Source organism: Lissotriton vulgaris, chromosome 12, assembly GCF_964263255.1.
Source record: "Lissotriton vulgaris chromosome 12, aLisVul1.2, whole genome shotgun sequence".
NCBI lineage: Eukaryota > Metazoa > Chordata > Amphibia > Caudata > Salamandridae > Lissotriton > Lissotriton vulgaris.
This window is the reverse complement of record NC_141700.1, coordinates 607,968,714-607,994,468: the sequence shown is the minus strand read 5'-3', so window position 1 is coordinate 607,994,468 and position 25,755 is coordinate 607,968,714.

Genomic DNA, 25,755 nt, shown 5'->3' with positions numbered 1-25,755 from the left:
GGAAGAATCTCAGCAGATCACTTTGCAAGATTTAGCTGCAGTGTTATTAGAAATGAGGGCAGAAAATGCAGATTTAAGAAAGGATTTAACCGCAATCCAGCATAGATTACAAGCACCTAGTCCTCAAACCTGGACCTTTAGTTCAGATAAAAAATCTTATTTAAAACCACCAGTCTTTCAACCAACTATGCACACTTTATATAGTGGTGACGCTGCTTCAAATACCTCAGCTAATACTCAAATTCAGGTGGTTACTCCTGTAACGGTACCTTTAGCACCTCCCGAGAGATTTTATGGGGATTGTAACAAGTTCACCATCTTTCTAAACCAGTGTCAATTACATTTTGTGGCAAAACCTACTGCATTTCCCGATGACTCATCTAAGGTGGCATTTATCTTGTCCTATTTGGGCGGAGACGCTGCCTTATGGTCAGTACCTTATGTGGAAAGGAATGATCCCATGTTAACTGATTTTAGACGGTTTAAAAGAGCAATGAAGAAACTATTTGCTAAACATGTGTTCGTACAATCTGCAGATCATGAATTGCTAAATTTACGGCAAGGGTCTTCAGATCTCTTGCATTATATCTCAATCTTTAATAGGTTGGTAATTGAAGCAGAGTGGCCTGAGGAGAAACGCGTGTCACTATTTTATCGTGGTTTACGCGACGATTTAAAAGATATGGTAACACAAATTTTAGATCCACCTACAGATTGTGAGGAGTTCATAGACCTAGTAGTTAAACTAAATCACAGGATTTCTGAGAGAAAAGGAGAGAGAGGTAAATCAGACTTTAGAATGATGGTCTTCAAAGAAAGAGGGAATTTAAGAACAGAATCTTCTCCTGCTAAACTTGACCCTGTAGAGCCAATGCAAATAGGCACAGTTAGAGGACCCCTCACTAAAGATGAGAGAGAAAAGCGCCGAAAATTAAATCAGTGTATGTACTGTGGAAAAACCGGACATTTTATAAAAGATTGTCCAACACGTCCTGTAAGGCCTAAGATCAAGACTACAGAAGTGGCAATAATGCAACAGTCGGAAAACTAGCTCTCTCGGTAGATAAAGAGGTCGATCTATCAAGTTCACCTATCACTTTGGCCTCCTTAACTCCAACTGCCTCGCATTGTCACCTCAGTATGCGTATTCTTCTTCAGTCTCAAGTGAATAAGGAACGGTCTTGGTCCATTGATGCTTTAATTGATTCTGGGGCTACTGGAAATTTTATTGACACTAAATTATTCCAGAAGTTAGGTTTACAACAAATAGTCAAGGACTCCCCAGAAGTAGTCAGAGCAGTGGACGGAATGGAACTCACCTCTGGTCTCATACAGTACCATACAGAAAACTTAAAGATGACTTGTGCAGAAAGACACGTGGAAAATATAACATTTGACATAATTGATGCTCCTCAATTCGGTTTGATTTTGGGGATCCCTTGGTTAGTTTTACACAATCCCTATATTGATTGGACTAACAGGAGTATTTTATTTAAATCCGATTATTGTCACGCTAAATGTTTCCAACAATTCCCGGGTTCTGAGTTGTTAATTCAAGGATATGACTTCCCAAAAGATTCCAAGAGTGTTCTAGTTGTTGCAGGAGTACCCGAAGAGTATCAGGATTTGGTAGATGTTTTTGACAAAAAAAAGGCAGAGACCTTACCCCCTCATAGAGATTTTGATTGTCAGATAGATTTGGTTCCCGGGGCATCATTGCCTTGTAGCCGAATTTACGCTTTGACTGAGAAGGAAAATGAACATCTACGTAATTATCTGGACGAATACTTGGCCAATGGGTTTATTCGACATTCCAAATCTCCAGTCTCTTCTCCTCTCTTCTTTATCCCGAAGAAGGGAGGAGAATTGCGCACTTGCATTGACTATTGTGCCATTAATAATGTAACAGTCAAGAACCGATATCCCTTACCTTTAATTCCGACCTTACTTGATCAAATCAAAGATGCTACCATTTATACAAAACTGGATCTGCGAGGGGCATATCATTTGGTGCGAGTCCGAGAGGGCGACGAATGGAAAACAGCCTTTAGGACTAAATTCGGATTATATGAATACCAAGTAATGCCCTTCGGACTTTGCAATGCTCCAGCAGCATTCCAGTTTTTTATAAATGAGGTGATTTTTTGGATATTTGCTGTATAGTATACATTGATGATATCCTCATCTATTCAAAGAACAAATCAGAGCATGTAAAGCAAGTACGAGCCATTCTTCAACAGCTTTTACAAAATTCTCTATTCGTAAAACTTGAAAAAAGCTTGTTCCATGTAACCACAGTGGATTTTCTAGGGTATATCCTTAGTCCGGCTGGAATAGAAATGGACCCAAAGAAAGTTTAGGCAATAATTGAATGGCCCAGTCCCTCCTCTGTGAAGCAAATTCAGAGTTTTCTGGGATTTGCAAATTTCTATAGGCGTTTTATTAAAGACTTTTCACAAAAGGTTACGCCTATCACAAAATTGTTACGCAAAAATACAAAATTCGAATGGACCTCAGAAACTGAAATAGCTTTTCAGGACCTAAAAAACCAATTTGTGACAGCCCCAGTTCTAAAACATCCTGATCCTTCTCAGCCTTTTATAGTAGAAGCTGATGCCTCACAATTTGCCATTGGGGGAATCTTATCTCAGAGAAGTACAAATACTGGACAATTGCACCCCATTGCATTCTATTCCAGGAAATTAACCCCTCCAGAACAGAATTATGCAATTGCAGACCGAGAACTATTGGCCATAAAAGCTGTGTTCAAAGAATGGCGACACTACTTGCTAGGGGCTCGACATCCGGTAACTATATATACGGATCATAGGAATTTACAGACACTTAGATCCGCTAAAGCTTTGACTCCTCACCAACTGCGTTGGACTTTGTTTTTTAATGATTATGATTTCATCATAACTTATCGCCCTGGAAAAGAAAACAACAAAGCCGATGCCTTGTCCAGAATAGGTTTAAGTGATGACTTGAATGTACAAAAGGAAAAGCTACATCCTATAATTTCAGAGGAACGGTTTCAGATTGGTCTTGTCAACTCAGATGTTTTGATTGATATAGAGAAAGCCTTACAAAAGCATACAAGAGAAGAATGGAATAAGCTGTATCCCTTGTTGCAATGGAAAGACAATATGTTGTTTATGAATGACCAAGTTTTTGTTCCCAATGAAATGTTACAAGAAAGGGTGATACAAAATTATCATGATTCCATGCTGTCAATCCACCCAGGGGTTACCAAAATGTATCAGCTCATTAAAAGACGCTTTTGGTGGCAGAACATGTTAACGGACATCCAAAGATATGTACAAACATGCACGGTTTGTAGCAGAAACAAAGCGGTTCATAAATCTCCATCTGGATTACTTATGCCTTTGCCAGTTCCTCCTCAGCCTTGGCATACGGTGTCTTTAGATCTCATTGTAGAGTTGCCTCGTACAACTTCAGGCTTCACCACCATTCTCACAGTATTGGATCACTTTTCCAGATATGCTCATTTCATTCCTTTAAAAAAGCTTCCTACAGCTTTGGAGTTAGCACACATTTTTGTCACACATATTGTGAGGCTACATGGCATTCCATCTGTTGTGCTATCAGATAGGGGTTCACAGTTTGTGTCACATTTCTGGCAAGGTCTAGGGAAATCCTTGAAAATGGAAGTGCGTATGTCATCCAGTTATCATCCACAAACTGATGGACTGACAGAACGCACAAATCAGACAGTTGAACAATTTCTACGATGTTTGTTAACCACCCATGAGCATGAATGGTCAGACATCATGTGGGCTGTTGAATTCGCTTACAATAATACAGATCATTCTTCAACTGGAATGTCACCATTTTTTCTGTGTTCATGGTTTCCATCCAAAAGATATGTTGGGCATAGATAAAAAGGTTTCAGATACACCAGCAGTCACTGATTTTGTAGACAATCTGTTCTCTATTCAACAAGAGGCTCAACAGCAGTTAATTCATGCAAAAGAAGTTCAGAAGAAATTTGCTGACAAACATCGGTCTAAACAGCCCAACTATTCTGTGGGTGATGATGTTTGGTTAGCCACAAAAAATGTAAGATTAAAGAGTCATAAAGCTTTTCGTCCCCGATTCATAGGACCTTTCCCAATTGAAAAAATTGTTAATCCAGTCAGTATGAAGCTGAAACTACCTAGTTCGTATCGAATCCACCCAGTTTTTCATGTTTCACTACTGAAACCTTGTGATCCTGACACTCGGAAAGTTATTCATCCTCCTGAAATTGAGATAGAAGGTGACTTGGAATATGAGGTAAAGGCAGTTCTAGATTCCAAAAGGAAGAAAGGCAAGTTATATTACTTGGTGGATTGGAAGGGTTATGGTCCGGAAGACCGTTCCTGGGAACCCCTTGAAAACTTAAAAAACTCTCCTAAGGTCTTAAAAACTTTTCATAACCGATTTCCAGAAAAACCAAAGCCAATTCCAACAGTATTAGGGGGGATTCTACGGGGAGGGTACTGTCATGAAACCATCTTCCCAAGCTTCATATAAGCTTAGAATATCCTTCAGGAAAACCCACCCCTGTCCCGTGCAACCAGCACTCCTTGTACCTAGAAAGATAAAAAGGGATTAGCTTATGTAGAGAACTGGTTCATGAAGGTTTTGATCATGTCTGAATATTTGTACTTCGCTAGTAAATATAGTCACTTTCAGGTTATAGAGTAGGAGGCCTTTAACTGTTATGTGATTTGTACTTGGTTCTATAATTGTAGCTAAAGGCATACGATATTTGCAGCTGCAAGGAAAAAAGACGCGCGTTTAAAAAACGACACGCATCGTTTTGGTGCGCATTGAAAGACTGATTTATTGCTCTGCTCTCGGAGTGTTCGGCGGCTCTGGGCGTGGCACGCAGCTGTTCTTCAACGTCCCGGGGTGTGGCTGGGCTATAAAAGCCACACCCAGGGTTCCAGAAGGCGCTTAGTCTTCGGAGCATCTCAGAGTCAACAGCAGCATCGGAGAGTTCACGGATCAACTCTGAAGGTCTTGAACTGTGCCAGCCATCCACTGTACTTCATCGGACAACCAGAAAAAGAAGAGCTAAGTACTTCCTTCTTCAAGGCGCCCAACGCTAGCGTTTTGGGGACATTTTTGGACAATAGCTAAATTATAATTCATGGATGTATCAAGATTATTTCTTTGGTATTCTGAGTCATAGCCTAGCAAGAACATGAGTTAATGTAATGATTCTAATGCAGGTTGTGAATGTTAAGGTTGATGTATAGAATATATTTTCTCGCAAAACTCAAGAATTTTCAGCAGCAATAGCAAAGAGGATTTGTAGTGGATAAAACTATAGAATCTTCACGGAGAAGTCACGTCTAGATCTACGAGACAGGGAAAAAGAAGTGAGTAAGATTAACTCAAAGTTATTTTGCAGGGAAAAGAAAAGGTTAAAGAAAAGTGCAAATAAGTGTTGTTTAATCTCTTAGAATCCTGTAACCAAGTCTGGAGGCGGACAAATCAACCACCTTCAACAGAAAAGACACACACCCTTAACACATCAAGACGACGACATCCAGGACGCGAAGACCGGACAAGTAGTTCGCAGGTAGGAGACTGCTTTCGAAAGGCAAGGAAGGTGTGAGAGGAGTTAGGATTGGAAGTCAGGGATGAATAAGAACATTTGCTAAAGAACATTCTTGTATATTTTCAGGTCGACTACAAGGAAACTAGTAGCGTCAGATCCGGCCTCTCTCCCTGACTGCTACCCATCACCCTAGTGTATGTACAAGGATCACAGGCTGTAAGGTAGGGTTCTGGGGGATTGGTCCATAGCGTCTCTGCAAAACCGATCAAGCACCATACAGGTAAGGTTGGTGTTCAACTCAGGTAAGAGTGCTTGATCATATCTGACAGACAGCTGGACCGAGACAGTGTCAAGGTGAACCTAACTCAGTGGGCCAAGCAAAGACTCCCACTATACTGATTGGCAATGCCCCACTGCCTACGACAACTGCAGGCCTAGCCTTGATCACACTGACAGCCAAGAAGGACTGAAAATACTGTGTAGATGCAACACTGACAGCGAGGGGAACTATTACTTTGTTTGGGACTAACAATTCCACAATTCTTGGAAAGAGGTCAGCTGTGCCTACAGAAGTCCCTGCAAACACTACCCACAAAATCCTACTGGGGGGCTAGCCTAGGCTGTCTCCCAAGTCACTGTAATTATTAGTTAAGGTATTAGTTTACCAATTGACGTGCCCTCTGATGATTATGTACACTATTGCGTTATGTGTTTGGAGTAAAGTACTTTTTATTTTAGAATTGAAAGCAAAGGCTGAACACAAGATTTATATTTTTTCAGAATTACTAATTAGAATATCTGGCATTTTTTTAATGGTTTTATTAACTATACAATAAACTTTACTTACTTACTGATGAGTTAGAGATTTGAATTAGATTGTACCATTGCGTTCTTCAGGACTGAATTTAAATAGTGAAGGAGAGGGAACTCCATCACAACCGCGATGGAGTTCCCTTCCTGCCAAGACTATGGTCCATGGACCATAGTTTGACAAAGTTGGGGACTACTCTATCTCGGCAATTGTCAAACTTCCCCGACGGCATTATAGAATAAGGGCCGTCAGAGTTGCCTATATGTTCGCCTACCTAAAGTAGATGGGTGGACATATTGCTGTTTTACAATGCCGTCACCGCCAGGAAGATCCTGGCCGCAAGGGGCACTGAAAAGGGCTCAGTCCCCCTTCGCAATGGGAGGAAACCCCCATGGTGGGGGAGACATGTTTTTTTTTACATTTTTATTTCGATATAAAAAATTACAACTTTGCCATCCATCATGTATGATAGAGCCATACGTCAAAGTTACAATAAATTAGCAGGAACCACCTTGACGGCATTTCCTGTCAATGCTTGAAATGTCTGCTGCCTGGACTGACATTTTATAATTTGGAGGTTGGAACCTCCATCAGAGGGATAAAGTAATTTACTCTAATGCCCTAGAGGAGGACGGCCCGATAACCTAAAAATGAATCGACCCTAAGTCTCTAACTCAGCACCACCTTGCTGAATAGGCCTCAGACTGCTCAACTTCGCTACCCCGATGGTCAAACGGTAAAGCGGTGCACTTGGTGCTCAGTTTAGGTTCAATAGTAGCATAAAGCTCCAGGACAGCCCTGATAAAATGCTCTGATTGCTACCATCTCATCCCAATAAGCCCTATCTGCCCTGGGGTGCCTGTAAATGTTCCCCAGATGTGAATTCACTGTTCTCCGTTTATGAGATGTCCCCTTTTAGTTTCTTGTGGTGAGTGTTGTTTTGAAGTTTCAAAAACTCCCTGCTGCTGTCTTTCTTCCTCTTGTCAGCCCATGTATCTTTTGATTAAAAAAATAATCCAAAATGGCAGCAGTTTTGAAGCCCCAGGCAGAAATTACTCTCCCAGAACTGTATGGGGTACGATCACAGGCTCAATACAATTGCACTGCAGGCTAACTTAGAGGAGGTCCTGGGGAGGATGTGGCAAGACACTGAGTCAAGGGGCAGAATCAGCCAACCTACCAATATTCCATTTGCCTTCTCCGGCAATTCCTGATGGGCATGCTTGTGACAGGCCCGTTCGACGCGGGATCTGCTTACCTACAGGCCTTCACTGCCACTGCTGGGTCTCTCACCGTCAGCCCTTCCTCTACACAAATGCTATGCGTTCCAAGACACCTACTACTGGCGGACAGGAGGTAGAGACCACCCTCCACCATCAGCACAAAGATCATCCTCCGAAGTTGTAGCAGAAGGGACACTGGCATATCTTTGAATGTCTCCTGGAGAGCGCCAAGACGTATTCATTAGCAGGAGTCCTCAAGAAATGCAGCCATTTTGATCCCCCGTCAACTTTACACCCCAGACAGTGTATTTTAGGACACACCGGGCCGCATTACCAAACCAGAGAGCACTAAAATACCACTCAAGCTGTTTTCCAAAGAAAGAGGGGGAAAAGAGTGACCATAGGTGCCATCTGAAATACATTGGACCAAAAACAGCTGTACTTAATCCCACTTTAGAAGACTTTGCATGTTTCCCAGGTTCGTGCATGAGTAATTTGTCTACTCCTGTTGTTTTCTATGCATTCTGGTATGTGTAGTTCTGTTGTAGTAATCTTGGTGTCTTCCTTCATCTAATTCATGGCTGTTCTTGATCCACAAACTAATTTTTAGAAATCATCCATTCTGGCTTGTGGCCCCAAGTGTAACCAGATTTCTACCCTTGCTGTAGGCTCAGACCATCTAGAAAGCACCAGCACTTTTTCCTATTTAGGGGTCACTTTTTTTCAACCAACTGGTTCCTGGGCACCTATTGTAACACACCGCAGGCTCAAGTTATCTAGGGCAGCTGGCTCCCTCTTCAGTCTACCTCAGCCCACTGGAGGGAGGGCACTTTCACTGTTTTTGCAGATGTTTACAACTCAGTGTATCCCTGTCGCAACATATGGGGCTGAGATATGGGGTATTGCAAACTGCAAAGCTATTCAGGTGGAGGAAAACCACTTTTGCAGAAAAGCTCTCTCTGCCCCTTTATCCTCCTCCCATTTCACTTGCCATGAGGAGTTGGGTTTGACTTACACAAGCGACTGTATTAGAGCTCGCCCTCTACTCCTCTGGCTATCTATTTGGAGAACTGAGGAGGTTGTCCTTGATGGAGACATTATCAAGGACTGTGTAGCATGTAATAAGTGCTTACGCATACCATGGTTAGCATTTGTAAAGAAAACCTTTCAGGAGATTGGGCTGCCTCACACTTTCCTGGAGCCTTGCTCCAGTGGTAGTCTAAATAAAAACCCTGTGAACGTGTTATTACCGAATCAAGCTCGATCCCATAGACCTACTATAGAAATGCTAACGCCCACTGTCACAGCCTATTTGCATCTGAGCCTTGACCGACCGCGGACTAATTATCTGTTAAGTGCACACAGGCACTATGCTCATCATTTTGCTTTAGGGCGGACACCCTTAAATATTCATTTTGTTTTCCACTGAGCTATCAGAAAAACCTTGGCACCTGCCTATGTCCTTGAGATCTGAGCAAACAATGTTACATTTGTTCTTTTTGTGTGAATTTTATAAGAAATACGCGAAACAGTTTTTAATCCCACGTATGAAGTCCTGGAACCAGACAGTTTAGCTCAGATTTATATTTCTTACAGCAATTGACAAATGATGACTCTTGATTATGTTGCCTCTTTATTGGAGAGCCGCTGTGCAACCGCGAGGCATGGTGCACTTTGAGTAAAGCATCAATTCTCCACCCTAATATGTTTTTATATGCACCAGCCCTATTGAACTTTACTTTTTATATGTGATTTTTATTAATACTATTTTAAACTGTACTTTTTTTTTCTTCAAATATGTTTATTGATTTTAAAAATACAAACCTTGGACATTACAATACCATGGAAGGACATCATTACTATCGTAGCAACCAGTAGAATCTCGCCCTACTTGGCCTACATTATGCAGATTGTACAGTGAAAACAAAAAAAAAAAACAATATGTTCGCTAGGCCAAATGTCTATAGGTAAATTCCGGGCATTTGTATCACAGCAGTGCAGGTCAAGAACAAATACCGGGCCGGTAGGCCATTACAGCCATCAATTATCAGACTAGTGGCTCTGCATATAATCTATAGTGTCTGAAAATGAAAATCATAACAGAAAGCCACGAAACTTCTTACCCCCCTCCCCTAACCCCCCCTGTGCTCAGATCCTAGCCTGTATCAGTGTGTACAAACGCTTGTCGTTCACGAGTGTATGTAGTGTGGTGGCAACATTCGTCATTTTCCTATGGTCTGTCAGTGGTCACTGCTAGTGCCCAAATGCATGGTATGGAATCAGAGGCGTGCGCCGCCGGCTCAAACTTACTCCATGGAACCCGCACTCGAAGGTGGGGCATGCTCTTCAGTCACCAACATCCAGTACAGCAAAATCATTCAGTAGTGCATGCCACTTCAATGAAATAGGTGTTTGTCTCAGTCTCCTGTATTCCTCTCTGCTTAACTCTGCTCCCCGCCCCCCCAGCGAATTACTCGGCATGCCAGTCCATTGAGGATGGGGGTCTAGTCGATTTCCAGCGGGTGGTCACCGTTCGTTTGGCCAGGAGAAGCGCAAGATTAACGAAACGCGAGGAGGGATTCCCTTTCTTAGCACGGGGGCCCAATCCCAGGATGCAATATTTGGGGGAATCATATGGGCGGGGCGGGACGGGACCACCGTCGCAAGACTGACACAAACTTTTTCCCAGTAATGTCCCAGTTTAGGACAGGACCATAGCATGTGCAGTAAGCCCGTCTGTGGCGCCCGACATCATCACGGGCATTCATCCATCGTGCCTGTAAACATAGCGTGCAGGCGCCGCGGGATCAAGTACGCTCTATGGAGCATCATGAGCTGTATGAACTTAAATTTAGGGTTCCGCGAGACTTTTTGGGGGAATTCCAGGATCCGGTTCCATTCTTTGTCTGAGAACGGGCGGCCAATATCCCCCTCTCATTTATTGCGTGTTACCAGCAAGGAGTGCTTTTTCTTTTGCTCGCTTTTTCTCGCTCCTGATCCCTTGAGTCAGCCATTTTTATCAGCCGAGCACCATTACCCATCATGTACTGCATCGTGAGGGGTGCGTTTGTGGGTGGCTCAGCTCTAGTGGGTCCCCATGTGTTGTGAATATAGTGGGTGATATGAGTGTGTAGGAGGAACAATGTGGCAGACGTGCCATGCGCCTGCACGAACTCGAGATGCCATCCTGAAAGAAACCTACCCACGCTACATACGCCTGTGGTATGCCGAAGCATGCTAGGGCACGAAACATGTAATCCAGTGGTCGAAGTGGGGGAAAAAAAGTAGGGGAACTGTGGGTGGAGAATCAGGGGGCGGGAATAACCGAAGATTGAATCAGTGGGCGGAGTCAGGGGCGTGGCTAGAAATAGCAAAACATACCAATTTTTAGTACGTTTAGCATTTCACTGACCAGTTACAGCTTATAACGTTATTTAATTAAAACAACGGATAAACATGTTTGAGGTTTAATTCAGGAAAAAGCAAACAGTCATAGGTAATACAGGTTTATGTAAAGCGTGTTAAATATAAGCAGGAACAACATGTTACCTTAATGCTTTTACTCAATGTTCAGAAATCCATGATTATTTTTTGTCTCAAACATTGAGGTCATGAATACAGGGCTCCTCCTGTACACATGTGTTAAGCAGGGCTCAGAAGAGAAAGGGATTCTTCAGGAGAATCTAGACTCACGGAAACCCACAAAGGCTCCTTCATATTCATGTCGCCAGCTAGCTGCTCAATCATAATGTAGCAAAAAGAACAACTGAATGCAGAACAATATCATACATTCACCCCAGTACAGGGATCTGGGCCTAAATCCATTGTTTCTTTGCTCACCATGCCATTCCAGTTTGGACCCAGCCATATACAAATCAGTCTAGATTCTGCTCCCAATGGGAACAGTCCTGTCCCCTCCCTTCTCCTGCCCCCGTCACCACTCCTGCCCCCGTCACCTCTCCTGCCCCCGTCACTTCTCCTGCCCCGTCACTTCTCCTGCCCCCGTCACTTCTCCCGCCCACGTCTCTTCTCCTGCCCCGTCACTTTTCCTGTCCCATCACTTCTCCTGTCCCCTTCAATTCTCCTGTCCCGTCACTTTTCCTGTCCCGTCACTTTTCCTGTCCCGTCACTTCTCCTGTCACTTTTCCTGTCCCGTCACTTCTCCTGTCCCATCACTTCTCCTTCTCCTGTCCCGTCACTTCTCCTGTCCCCTCACTTCTCCTGTCCCGTCACTTCTACTTCTCCTGACCCGTCACTTCTCCTGTCCCGTCACTTCTCCTGTCCTGTCACTTCTCCTTCTCCTGGTCCCTACACTTCTCCTTCTCCTGTCCCGTCACTTCTCCTTCTCCTGTCCCGTCACTTCTCCTTCTCCTGTCCCGTCACTTCTCCTGTCCCTTCACTTCTTCTGTCCCTTCACTTCTCCTGTCCCCGTCACTTCTCCTGTCCCCGTCACTTCTCCTGCCCCCGTCACTTCTCCTGTCCTGTCACTTCTCCTGTCCCGTCACTTCTCCTGTCACTTCTCCTGTCCTGTCACTTCTCCTTCTCCTGTCCCATCACTTTTCCTTCTCCTGTCCCTTCACTTTTACTGTCCCTTCACTTCTCCTGTCCCTTCACTTCTGCCCCGTTCACTGCTCCTGCCCCGTCACTTCTCCTTCTCCTGTCCCCGTCACTTCTCCTTCTCCTGTCCCTTCACTTCACTTCTCCTTCTCCTGTCCCTTCACTTCATTTCTCCTTCTCCTGTCCCTTCACTTCACTTCTCCTTCTCCTGTCCCGTCCCACTCCTGTCCCCGTCACTTCTTCGAGTGGAGGATGGGCACATTTACTTATTTTGCTTGGTGTGCATCAGAGGTTTACTGCAAAATGGGGGGCATTCTAATTTTCTGACTACTCCCTTGGTTGGATGGAGCAGTGAAGGCCGCTCTTTTAGGGAGTGCAAAGGACACTCTCATCATGTGCTGCTTGCCATTATAAGTGTAGTTCAAAGTTCGGGGCATTTTGATTTTCTGGCTTCTCCCCTGAGCAGAGCCTCACACCTTAAAGGCCACAGGATCGCAGAGGAGAGCTTAAGATCACGTTGTCCTCCAGTTAAAGGGGCCTGGCAGTTTAAAGGAAAACCCTGTTCTATTTATCGACCTGTATTTCGAACAATCCCCAACAATAGGCATCCCACGATGTTCCCTTGTTCAATTACGTCTGCTGGGTGTTGAGACTAATGTAATATTCGCCGGATTTCCCCTTTAATACATCACGTACCGAGCAGCAAAACACACTTATAAAAACACAGCTTAGAGCACTAAGCAAAATATATATTCCATAAGACGCATTAGAAGAAGCAAGCACCTTCGGGCACGCCTTTGACAGCCACAAGTGTTTTTACAAGTATACTGTCTATAAAAATAGCTTGATCGAATGTAATGCTTTTCCTCACCTCCTCCGCCTCGTCGACGTCAGGGTTGTGTTTTCCAGACAGCATATTACACTGCCCACAGCGCACCTCTCACGCCCCAGCGGGATTGTTTTAAAGCTTTGATTACACATTTGTGGACCCATCTCGTATATTTTTTGCACAACGAGCCATGGCCTGCACCCAGATACCAGAGACACCTCATGCAGATCTCGCTGGCATATGCTAACGGCAGGCAGCGGGCGGGCGCATTGTCATTCCAAAGGAGATAATCAGCCTCAATCGGAATGACAATGGGCCGCCCTCGGTCTGTGCGAGCTCAGGGAGGGGCTGCTGCAGCCTCCGGAGTTCAACAGAGAAGTGCGAGCAGCCCCAGGAAGCTGAAAAAAAGTTATCGTTTTTAGTAGGACTATTCTCTCCGTCCCGGGATGCTTTTTTCAAAGAAAGAAGAAGGGGAACGGGCTGAAATTATTTTTAGAAGTAGGGGCACGCCGTGCCCACCGATCCCCCTCCACTTCTACCGCTGATGTAATCCCATCTCAGCGAGTCGAATGCTTGTCTAAGGTCAAGAGAGATGCATCCTTCCTTACTGCCCGATGAGCATGTGCCCAGCATACCCTGATGCAAGCGCCTGATATTAAGGGCCGTACTTCGGCCTGGCACAAAGCCATACTGGTCCGGGTGTATAAGTAGGGGGATGAATTGGTTCAGTCGGGTGGCCAACAGACGGCTAAGGATTTTGTAGTCTGTATTAAGAAGGGACAAGTGTCTGTAATTAGGAATGTGCAGTGCGTTTCTGCCTGGTTTCAACAGCGAGACCACATTTTAAACTGTACTTAAACGAGCATTTTATACATTTCATGTTTTTTTAAACTTGGATTGCGTACTTTTATTTTTGCACCCTAATAAAGTTATTTCGACTTTGACTTAGTAATGTGATAAGAGGACTATGTCAGAATACAAAATACATGGACTGGGTGAACTAAACATGCATGGACCTGGGAAAACTTGAAAGCTCTGTTTTATAGTATGATTTGGAGATGCTACACCATCAATAATTTGGAAAGATAGTATTACCAGTGCATTTTAAAGCTTATTGGGCAAATAAAGTGTGTTAAACATGATGATTCAAAGATCACACAATAGAATGACTGGGGATGCTCTACCAAGGAATGTTTGGAAAAAATATTTGCAAACGGTTATTTTAAAACACATTTAGACAGTAATATTAGCAAACATCATATTGTTAATAACATACTCTTTAAGGCATGGTCGTTATTCTCCCCTAAGAATACGTATTGACAAATAATGCAGACATAGATCACTTTAAAGGAGGTTTACGTTTTTTCAACTAAAGGCATTTTGGCAAAAAGAGTGCATATTGGAGCATATCAAGCACGTAACATTGGTAAGTAGTAACATGAGATTATTTCGTAGACCACCTGATAGGACCATTCACTGTTGTCCCATAATACATTTTCTAGAAAGATATTGCCAAATCGTGAATTTGAAAAACAGTTTCAGTTTGTCTGTTATACCAACCTACACCTAATAGAACTGGAGAGAAAAAATCTGCTCAAATTTATTTAGAAAGCAATTCTAAATGTGTGCATTTCAAAGCACAAGGGACAAGTGATATTGTTTGAGATATGAAACATTTTAAAGATTCCCTCCTACGTCTAGATAAAGCGGATAGAGATTGTTCACATTTCCTAAATAAAAAAGGATAATTCCACATACCTAGAACATGTAAACATGTAATGCAACTCACCACATGCACCGCAACATGGAATCCTCCATGTGCGATGTAACAGGTATGGTCTGCATCCACACCCCTGGATCAGGTATGTTGATCGATCATCCACATGTCTATCAGCATGGAACAATAGTGCAAGTTTAGTAGATTTAGATATGATATAGTTGGTTCCAAGTTTTAGGCTTTCGATTTGTGCATTTTCTTAACCCATTAGTCTCTCTCACTCGCTCTATCTCACGTGTTCTGTTTCGCTCTCTTTATCTCTCTGTGGCTATTTCACTCTCAGTTTTTTAGGTCTCGCCTATTCCATCCCGTAGGGATGGTAGGCGAGATTTATAGTAAGGCTTTCAAAAAGTCAACCCAACTGCGGCTCGCGTACAGTTCATGTGAGCCAGGCACGTGCACATCATCGCCAGCCACATCACACACCACTATTTGTCTGAGCCTCGGCATCAGACTTCAAAGGAAGCCTTTCCCAAGCCGTGCCCCCGCCCCGCCATCCAATGCCGCTCCCCCGCCATCCAATGCCGCTCCCCCGCCCCCCACCACGCAATGCCTATTTCATGATGTTGACACAATGCTCGAGGGTGTGTGGTCTAGTGGCTTCAATATTTATCTTTGTGCCCGGAGGCCTTCAGCGAGCGCTGAGGTAACAGGCACAGATAGTAATTGAAAGCTGCCTTTCAGACATCTGGCATGCGTGAGGCAAAAGGACATTGCTGTTCATTGTCTCATGTGAGGATTTCAGTTAGCAAGGAGTTCAGAAGTACAGCCCGCAGCAATCTTCTGTGGCCTCGGGCTCAGGAACCAAGCCATGCATTGTAGAATGGCTGCACCACAGACTTTCCGAAACAACTGGAGAGAGGTTAAACGCAGTTCTCAGAAATATTTTTACAGACGACGTCACAAACACTTACAATGCTCTCTTCATTCACACTGAGGTGACAATTTAAGCTTCTTCAGCACTATTGACAGTGTTGTCACACGCGCAGATGAGTGTTTTTGCCCCATTTCTGGTGGTCGTTATGTCTTCGCCATTCCTAGTAGCTGCATTACCGATTCATATTTGTTGGGGGCAGTCGTCACAAAAAACGATGACGATGTTGCGCAGTATGTTCTATTGCAGAGCCCTGCATATTTTAAAACTGCTCTTCAATATCATGGTTGGAGAGTATAATCCTATCTAGCACTACTTATCTACATTTCATCCAGCAATGTTTGCTTTCCTTCAATACATAATTGTCGATCTTATTTTGTGGCGAAACGTATTAAGATGTCCCTGCCGAACAGTTTAGTTATTCTGCATTTACTCTGGCAATTCTGTTTTACAGGGCTGTGCATTGTTCTGTGTGTAAAGACCTTGCTAAGATATCACTATCACATGACTCAAAAAGGGTTATAATGTCGTTTTATAATTGATTATAAAAATACATGCTTTTCATATAATAAACCTTTCAGTGTGCCTATTATTTTTGATGCAGAAGTGAATGGAAGCTTTCTGCAGTGCAAATTTGCTGCAGTTGGGTATATATATCAGCAACCCCAAAAGATTTAGGGGCACACACACACAACCCCAGGCACACACAACCCCACACACACAACTCCACACACACACAACTATCTATCTATCTATCTATCTATCTATCTATCTATCTATCTATCTATCTATCTATCTATCTATCTATCTATCTATCTATCTATCTATCTATCTATCTATCTATCTATCTATCTATCGCACTCACTCTATCGGCATCACTCTATCTATCTATCTATCTATCTATCTACACCCATCTCTCTCTACACCCCTCTCTCTGCACCCCCTCTCTCTAGGACCTCCTTAACTCTCTCTACAGCCCCCTCTCTCTACACCCCGTATCTACATCCCCCTCTCTACACCCTCCTCTCTCTACACCCCTACACACCTCTCTCAACACCCCTCTCTCTACACCACCCTCTCTACACCCCTCTCTCTACACCCCTCTCTTTACACCCCTCTCTATCTACACCCCTCTCTCTCTACATACCTCTCTCACTACACCCCTCTCTCTACACCCCCTCTCTCTAGGACCTCCTTAACTCTCTCTACATCCCCCTCTCTCTACACCCCCCTATCTACACCCCCTCTATACACCCCCCTCTCTTCACCCCCCTCTCTCTATACCCCTCTCTCTCTACACCCCTTTCTCTACACCACCCTCTCTACACCCCCCACTACACCTCCCTCTCTACACCCCTCTCTCTACACCACCCTCTCTACAGCACCCTTTCTACACCACCCTCTCTACACCCATACACCCCTCTCTCTACACCCCTCTCTCTACACCCCTCCCTCTACACCCCCTCTCTACACCCCCTTTCTACATCCCCCTCTCTACACCCCTTCTCTACACCCCTCTCTCTACACCCCCCTCTCTACACTACCCTCACTACACCACCCTCTCTACACCCCTACACCCCTACACCCCTCTCTCTACACCCTCTATCTACACCACCCTCTCTACACCCCTCTCTACAACACCCTCTCTACACCCCTCTCTCTACACCACCCTCTCTACACCCCTCTCTCTACACCCCTCTCTCTACACCCCTCCCTCTACACCCCCCTCTCTACACCCCCCTTTCTACATCGCCCTCTCTACACCCCTCTCTACACCCCCCTCTCTACACCCCTCTCTCTACACCCCCTCTCTACACCACCCTTTCTACATAACCCTCTCTACACCCCTACACCCCTCTTTCTACACCCCTCTCCCTACACCCCTCCCTCTACACCCCCCTCTCTACACCCCCCTTTCTACATCCCCCTCTCTACACCCCCCTCTATCTACACCCCTCTCTCTCTACACACCTCTCTCCCTCTACACCCCTCTCTCTACACCCCCTCCCTGTAGGACCTCCTTAACTCGCTTTTCACCACCCCTCTCTCTACACCCCCCTCCCTACACCCCCCTCCCTACACCCCCCTCTCTACACCACCCTCTTTGTACACCCCACTCTCTCTATACCCCCCTCTCTCTAAACCCTCTCTCTACACCCCTCTCTCTACACCCCCCTCTCTACCCCCTCTCTACACCCCCACTACACCCCCTCTCTACACCCCTCTCTCTACACCACCCTCTCTACACCACCCCTTCTACACCACCCTATCTACACCCCTACACCCCTCTCCCTACACCCCTCTCTCTACACCCCTCTCTCTACACCCCCTCTCTACACCCCCCTTTCTACACCCCCTCTCTACACCCCCTCTACACCCCCCTCTCTACACCCCCCTCTCTACACCACCCTCTCTACACCCCTACACCCCTCTCTCTACACCCTCTCTCTACACCACCCTCTCTACACCCCTCTCTCTACACCCCTCTCTATCTACATCCCTCTCTCTCTACACACCTCTCTCTCTCTACACCCCCTCTCTCTAGGACCTCCTTAACTCGCTCTTCACCCCCCCCCTCTCTCTACACCCCCTCCCTACACCCCCCTCCCTACACCCCCTCTCTACACCCCCCTTTCTAAACCCCTCTCTCTCTACACCCCCTCTCTCTACACCCTCTCTCTACACCCCCCTCTCTACACCCCCTCTCTACAACCCCCTCTCTACACCCCTCTCTAGACCCCCTCTCTATACCTTTCTCTCTACATCCCCCTCTCTACACCACCCTCTCTACACCACCCTCTCTACACCCCCCTCTATCGCCCTCGCTCTATCTATCATTCTCACTCTATCGCCCTCACTCTATCGTCCGCACTCTATATATCTATCGCCCTCACTCTATCGATCGCCCTCACTCTATCTATCTATCACCCTCACTCTATCTATCTATCGCCCTCACTCTATCTATCTATCGCCCTCGCTCTATCTATTTGTCTATCTATCTATCGCCCTCCCTCTATCTATCTATCGCCCTCCCTCTATCTACCGCATCACCACAGCATCACTCAGCACCACCACAACATCACTATGCGCTACCACAGCATCACTGAATGCCACAGCATCACTCGTCGCCACCACAACATCACTCAGCGCCACCAGAGCATCAATCTGTACAACCATGCAACAACAACTGGTTCAAATATGTTCTCTCAATGTTTCAAGCTTTATTACAAATGTCACAAAAAGATGTTAATATTTCACTTCGGTTCTTGGATTTTCGACACAATAAAATACACTGAACATAATCTTCACAAAAGTTATTTACAAAAGTTTAAGCTATTGCCATTATAAATTACAATAACTTTCTTATTTGTAATATCAATACCTCTAAGTCACGTAAATACAACACATATTGCATTACAAATGCTATTGGTGTCACATTTGCGAAAGTTAAAACTATTGGAATTGTAAATGACAAAGCTATTAATTAAGCTATTTTCAAAAGCAACACATAAATACAAAATTTGTCATTTACAATACCAATAGCTCAAACTTTCCTAATGCGAGACCTATTGCATTGCAAATGCTTGTCTTAGCATATTCCAGTCTCCCTCACTCCGCTGCTCATAGTCTTTCTCAGCGGCTCCATTTATTCCTGTCTGCCAGTCTCGCTCTCTCTCTCTGTCTTATTCTCCCTCTTGCTCTCAGGCTGTTGCTGTCTCTCCTCTCTTCTTCTTTTCTCTCTGTCAGTCTCTTAAACTCCCAGCATGCCACGCTCTGTCTCTTTCTCACTGTGTACGCAAACTCTCTCCCCCGCTCTGACTTTCTCTATCTGTTCTCTGCCTCCCTCACTATTAGACCTCCTCAGTCTCGCTCTATATAAATACTGATTGATTGATTGATTGATTGATTGATTGAAGCTCAGCTGAAAATGTTCTCCCTCAATGTCATAGGGCTCAATAACCCCATTAAATGGAGAGTGAGGCTTCCCTACCTGGAGCACAATAGAGGAGACATACGCATCCTTCAGGAAACACACTTGACCCGAGACTGGCATAGATTGAAATCTCCCAGCTTTCTAAGCCAATATGATTGCTACGGGCCCAGAAAAATAGGAGGCATAGCCATCCTTTTCTCATATTTGTTTTGGGGCACTGTAGGGGACAAACTAGTTGAAATACAGAGAAGACTGATTGAGTATTGCATACACATAGGGGGCACGACCATTTATGCCCGAATGGTATTCAGGAGACATTCTTGAAACCACCAATATTGGAACCCTGGGCTCTACTGAGCAGGCAGCCCTGATTGGAGGCGACCTGAATCTTGAAATTAATAACGAGTGAGACAGTTTGGGGCAGCGCTACAACCAGACCGGGGCTCTTTCCGGGAGGGGCTACTGGAGGTATGACTGAAAGACCGATGGAGGGGAGGGAGGCCCACCCACAAACTTACAACTATACTTAATACTCCTCAGCTCCCAAAACGTACACCAGGATAGCCTATTTTCTAGGGACATCTGCGATGCAAACATGACTTCAGGATGTAGAGGCCACCTCCATTAGGCGTACAGTATGAATTAACACACCCGAGAGGAGGACTCTTTCCTGAAAACTTTGGGATAGTCTGCTTCATTGACAGGACATGATCCTGAAACTCAGCTGCACCATCAACAGCTTCCTAGAGACCAACAGCACCACAAACACTCATGTCGCCCCACTGTAGAGGGGAGCTTATTGCCAGTTCCGCAGGCGAAAGCAAGCTGAGCAGAAAGAAAAAAAGGACTTGAAGGGGCAAGTGGAGGTACTTGATGCCATGCATAGAAGGAGAGGAGTCCTAAGGGTCTGGATTCAGCTAGAAGCAGCCCAGCTTCTCGAGTCTCGATCTAGAAGGGGCAGATTACGTCCAGCTTCGTCTCTGACACATCTTCTATACTGGGGGAGACAAATGTGGCAGACTACTGGCCCATAAACTCCAGGGTAAATGTCAAGCTGAAAGGGTCAAAGTGACACCTGATGGCACCCAAACCACAGAGGACACCAGTAAAGTGTCGACCTTCAAGGAATGCTGCTGTGCCTCCCTCTATGCAGCCCAGAACCAGCAGGCGGGTGATGCCCACAATTTCCTACAAAGCCAGAACTTCTGGCTGACCTCAAAACAGGCCTAATCTCTTTACGCACCAATTCAAATTGAATAGGTGATTTCTGCTATTTCCTGGCTCAAGTCGCTCAAATCCCCTGGCCCAGACAGCTTCTCGGATCTCTTTTACAAAACCTTCTGGCAAGTTATTGCACTGATTCTAACCAGACTCTTCAATTCCTTTGCAGACATTGGGATGCTTTCTTGCACAAAGCTAGAAGACTCGATCATGGTCATCTCCAAAACTGGGTAAGATGCATGTAGCTGCAGCTTTTACCATCCCATCTCATTCGTAGACACTACACTCTTCCTGAGCATCCTGGTGGCATATCTCAATCGCCTTATGCCAGGTCTAGTGGATGCAGACCAGTCTGGGTTTATAACCTACTGACAGAGCAGAGACAATACTAAAAAGATTCTGCACCTAGTCGATAAGGCCAAAGGAGGTGGGCATGGAGAAAGCATTTGATAGAGTTCATTGGCCCTACTTAGAAGCCACCCTGGCCCACTTTGGCCTCGGTACCAGGTTTTGCAGATACATTCTCAGCTGCTACAGCAATCCTACGGCAGTGATCTGAGCTAACAGACAGCTGTCCGACCCACATCTTCATATGCAGAGGGACATGCCAGGATTGCCCACAGTCCACACTGGGGTGCGGTTTGGGCGGAGATATGCACACCATCAGTTTCTATGCAGACGATGTCTTAGTAGCACTAGATGACCCACTGCACTCCCTCCTGGCCTTTCTAGAGGAGATAGAGCAGTTTGGGAAGGTGTCTGGTTTTAGCATTAACATGCAGAAGTCTCATGGCCACAACCTCTCGGTGTCCTCCCTTGCTACAGGAGCAGCAACCTGCTAAATACCCTTTGGCGTGGGCTACATCCTCGGCCCCCTATCTCAGAATGCAGAGCTCCACACGATCTAGGATGCTGTCTATCACAATTACAGCACTTTACTCCACCAGATTAAGACTGATCTTGCCCAATAGATACATTCTTGCATTTACTGGCATGGTCGTATAGCAACCCTCAAAATGACAACACTCCCCAGGGCCCTATTTCTCTTCCCAGCCCTCCCAATGACACCACCTGCAGGAATACCCAAGTCCATGCAGATGGAGCAGGACCACTTAGTAAAGGACAGCAAATGCCTATGTATGCACTGTGAGCAGAGATACCTTCCCTCGTTGAGGACGGACTGGGGGTTTCTAATCTCATACCTTACTATCAAACAGCACAACTTTTCTGTTTGATACCAGAAACATAGGACGCGGGGACTATACTCTTCACCGATTACTAGAATCACCCTTGCGGTATGGGATGGGGTGACCACCCCAAAGGAACTAACGTCCTTCCCCTCACCACTTACTCCCAACTTGGGCAACCCAAAATTCTGCCCAGAACTTCCCCCCACAGGCTTTTTGAAATGGCAGCACGCTGGCTATATGTCATCAGACATTTTTTCGACGCTGATGGTCCCATCCCATTAAGCAACGGAAAACTGATTTCGATATCCCTGAAAAAGAACGCCTCCGCTACCTCCAGATCAGGCACTGGTTTATGAACCCAGAGGTACGAGAGGGGGAATGGAGACCACTCACTGCCTTTAAGAAATGCCTGCTACTCAAAGATGGTGGCAGACGTATTATCACTGAGTTTTATGCCTTTCTGACCCAACCACACACGGAGGAGAAAACGGTGGGTCAAAGGTGATGGAAACAATATAACATAACATAATGTGTATTTGTAAAGTGCACGTTCACCCAGTTGGGTATTTTGGAGCTGAATAACAGATGTTTATTGTAACCCATCTCAAAGGTACTGAACAAGAGTTGGAATGCTTACTCACACACAAGGAATGGGACGATATACACTATTGGGCCCGCCACACAGCCCGTAATACCTCAAGTGTAGAAACCGCCACCAAGATAGTGACCTATTGGTAAATTAAGTCAGTTATATTGCATCAGGGTAATCCTACCCGAGTTGAGGGTTGCTGGAGGGGTTGTGCGGCACAGGAAACCCTCCTCCAACTACTTTGGGCATGCCCAAAGCTGATGACGTATTGGGGCAAGGTTTTAACTGAAATAGATACATACATCGATACGCAACTCACATGCTTTCCTGCCTACACTCTCTTAGGACTCCTCAATGTCGGATCTTTCCCTGAGATCAAGATCAGGTAGGCACATCAGCCTGGCACTTGGCGCAGCCTTGCAGGTGATTATTTCATAGTGGGACACAGATAAAGTACCTACACATACTACCTGTCTGCATAGATTATGGTACATCCTGGGGATGAAGAAGTTGACCCTTGTCGCAAACCATCAATCACACATGTACAAAGAGCTGTGAGCCCCATACATTGCACTGCTTTCGGCAGAGTTCCATGACTGACTTGCCAATAATAGCTCCGCTTGCTCTGCCTGACAGTGCTGACAAAAAACGCACACACAACGGAAGGTGGCACATCCTTGGTTCGACTGGGAGACATTTGATTTGACTGGGAGACACTATAGCATGAGTGAGAGGGAGTTGGGAGAGTGGTGAAAGGAGGATTATGGGACAAGTTTATTTTGTTGTTTTATCATTGCATTTTATCTTTGCTACACAGGGCTGCCCCGCTGAGTTGACCCTTAATATAAGCATGTTGTTTGTACTTTTACCATGTTAACTCTATCAAATAGATTTGAACCATATACACAACTCTCCCGGAAATCCAAACTTTTTCACTAAGAACAAGTAAATACTTTGATAAAATGACAAAAACAACACAGACCTGTCCTCCATACCTAAATCAAGCATTTGCAATGCAATAGGTCTCGCATTTACGCAAGTTTAAGCTATTGGCATTGTAAATGACAATGCCTTTTATTTATGTTTTAAAAAACGAAAACAAAAATAAAAGGCATTGTTATTTGCAATGTCAATAGCTCAAACTCGCGGTAATGCAAGGCTTATTGCATTGCAAATGCTTGTCTATTCAGGGGGACAAGATCAGTTGGTACTGTTTATGAGTGACACGGTGTACCTGCACGTGTCGATACTGTAGTTTAGATGCTTCTAGACCAAGCATGGGAAAATGGGCTCTGTAAGAACAGTAATTATTAAGGATTATTAAGAAACTCTTAAAAAGCTACTCTGGAATTTTACTCGACTCCCAGTGCCCACTCACACCGACGCCCTGGCCCTTGCACACACTGACTCGTTCAAGTGACCTCCCCGCGCACTCTGCAGGGACTGGTCTAGCTCGCATTAGCAAAGATCCTCGTCTATGCTCGCTCTTGCACAAACATTTTATCACTTTAAAGCCTGCCTATCGCCTTACTGCTCACACCTGTACAAATGCTTCTGCAATTTCACTCTTGAAGTAACCCTCTTGCATGTCCACTTGTGTTGACCCTGTACACTGTTAATTTTGCATGGTAATTGTTGCACCCACACACTCAAAACCCATCTAACACAAACCCTCTGTATTCACTTTGCACTGACCTTCTGGCACGGTCACTCATGTACTGACCCATTTGCACGCTTAGTGTGTAGCGATTATATTTGTGCAGGAATTCTTGACGGGTTTCTCTTGCCCGTTTATTCGTGCACAGATATTTTTCAGCCATTATTTTAGAGTTCCGGGTGCACATTCACTTGCACTCTCACTTGTAGTGCACACATCCTTGTGCACAGTCCTTCCCAGAGTTTCTCTGGAGGCTAACTTTTCTCAGACGTCCTTAGGTAGACCTTCACTCACACTCATTCCTGGAGAGTTGCACTAGCACACTCTTACAGATGCGCAGCAGATCCACTCATGCACAGAGCTCTTGTGAACACTCGCACATGCAACCTTTGTGAATGCTCACTGAAAATGTCCTTTGACGGGTGGAAGTTCAAGGAACTGGGCGAGGAGGCCTCTACCTGTGATGACGACTTGGATTCGGTGAACGCCCTGACGGCGAAGCTAAATCTGCAGACACGTCGGCCCTCCTACCTGGAGTGGAATGCCCAGGTGCAGCACCAGCCCTGGAGGGCCCCCGAGAGGACGCCGGCATTCAAGGCGAGGAGGTCACAAGCCTGCCCCAGAGTGGCCCAAGGAAGGCGCCGGCGCGGGTGCACGAGGAAGGTTGCGCCCGTCAGCGGCCCGAGGCCCCAAGAGGGTGCCGGTGCATGAGCTGGTGGGAAGAGTGCCTGAGGGGGGAGGGAGCGACCCAATCGGGCACCCGCCGAGCACCCTCAGAGGCTGAGGACGTGCCACTGAGGAACACCCAGGGCTTCGCCACCCTGGGCAAGGCGCTAGAGTGGCTCCGACAAGAGCTGGTGAGTTCTGTGCACCCCCAGATATCAGAGGGTCTGGAGCAAGTATTACTTGTGCTGCATATTAGACTTTAGTCTGCTTTGTGTATCTAGATGCATGCATTTGCGGAATATATATAGATGTCACACAGCGCTAATATGCATTAATGGTCTCTTTCAGGCGGCACCTTCTAGCAACATGAATACGCCATGCACGTATACATCGCCTGTCCGTGCGCGCACATGGTTTGTCTCCCTTCTCTACCATAACCAACAATAATAGTCTCGCCAAGGCGAAGCCAGCGCATGCGCTGCATTCGCTAGGCGAGACCTAAAAAGGCACAGCACCCTATAAGGTATAAAGAAAGAAGAGCACAGCCCCTTCTAAAATCCCAGTTAGGATGGGACCCTGGACATTATGCCCAGAACACTGCTCTATTTACCCTGGGGTTAATGGAATTGAAAACTATCCCAGGGAGCACAGCAACCCCATGACTAACTTTAGGTTTCTTTGTCTCTGGATATGGATCACACAGGTCTGAGGTGGCTCTCTGTGGAAGCAGACAAAAGAAACAGGATATGTGATGGGTTCATTGCCTATTTATTACTTTGAAGAAGTGCAGATGGGAGGAAAAGAGAGGGAAGATTACAACTGTTGCTCTTTTATTGGCTCAGGCTGCATCAATCC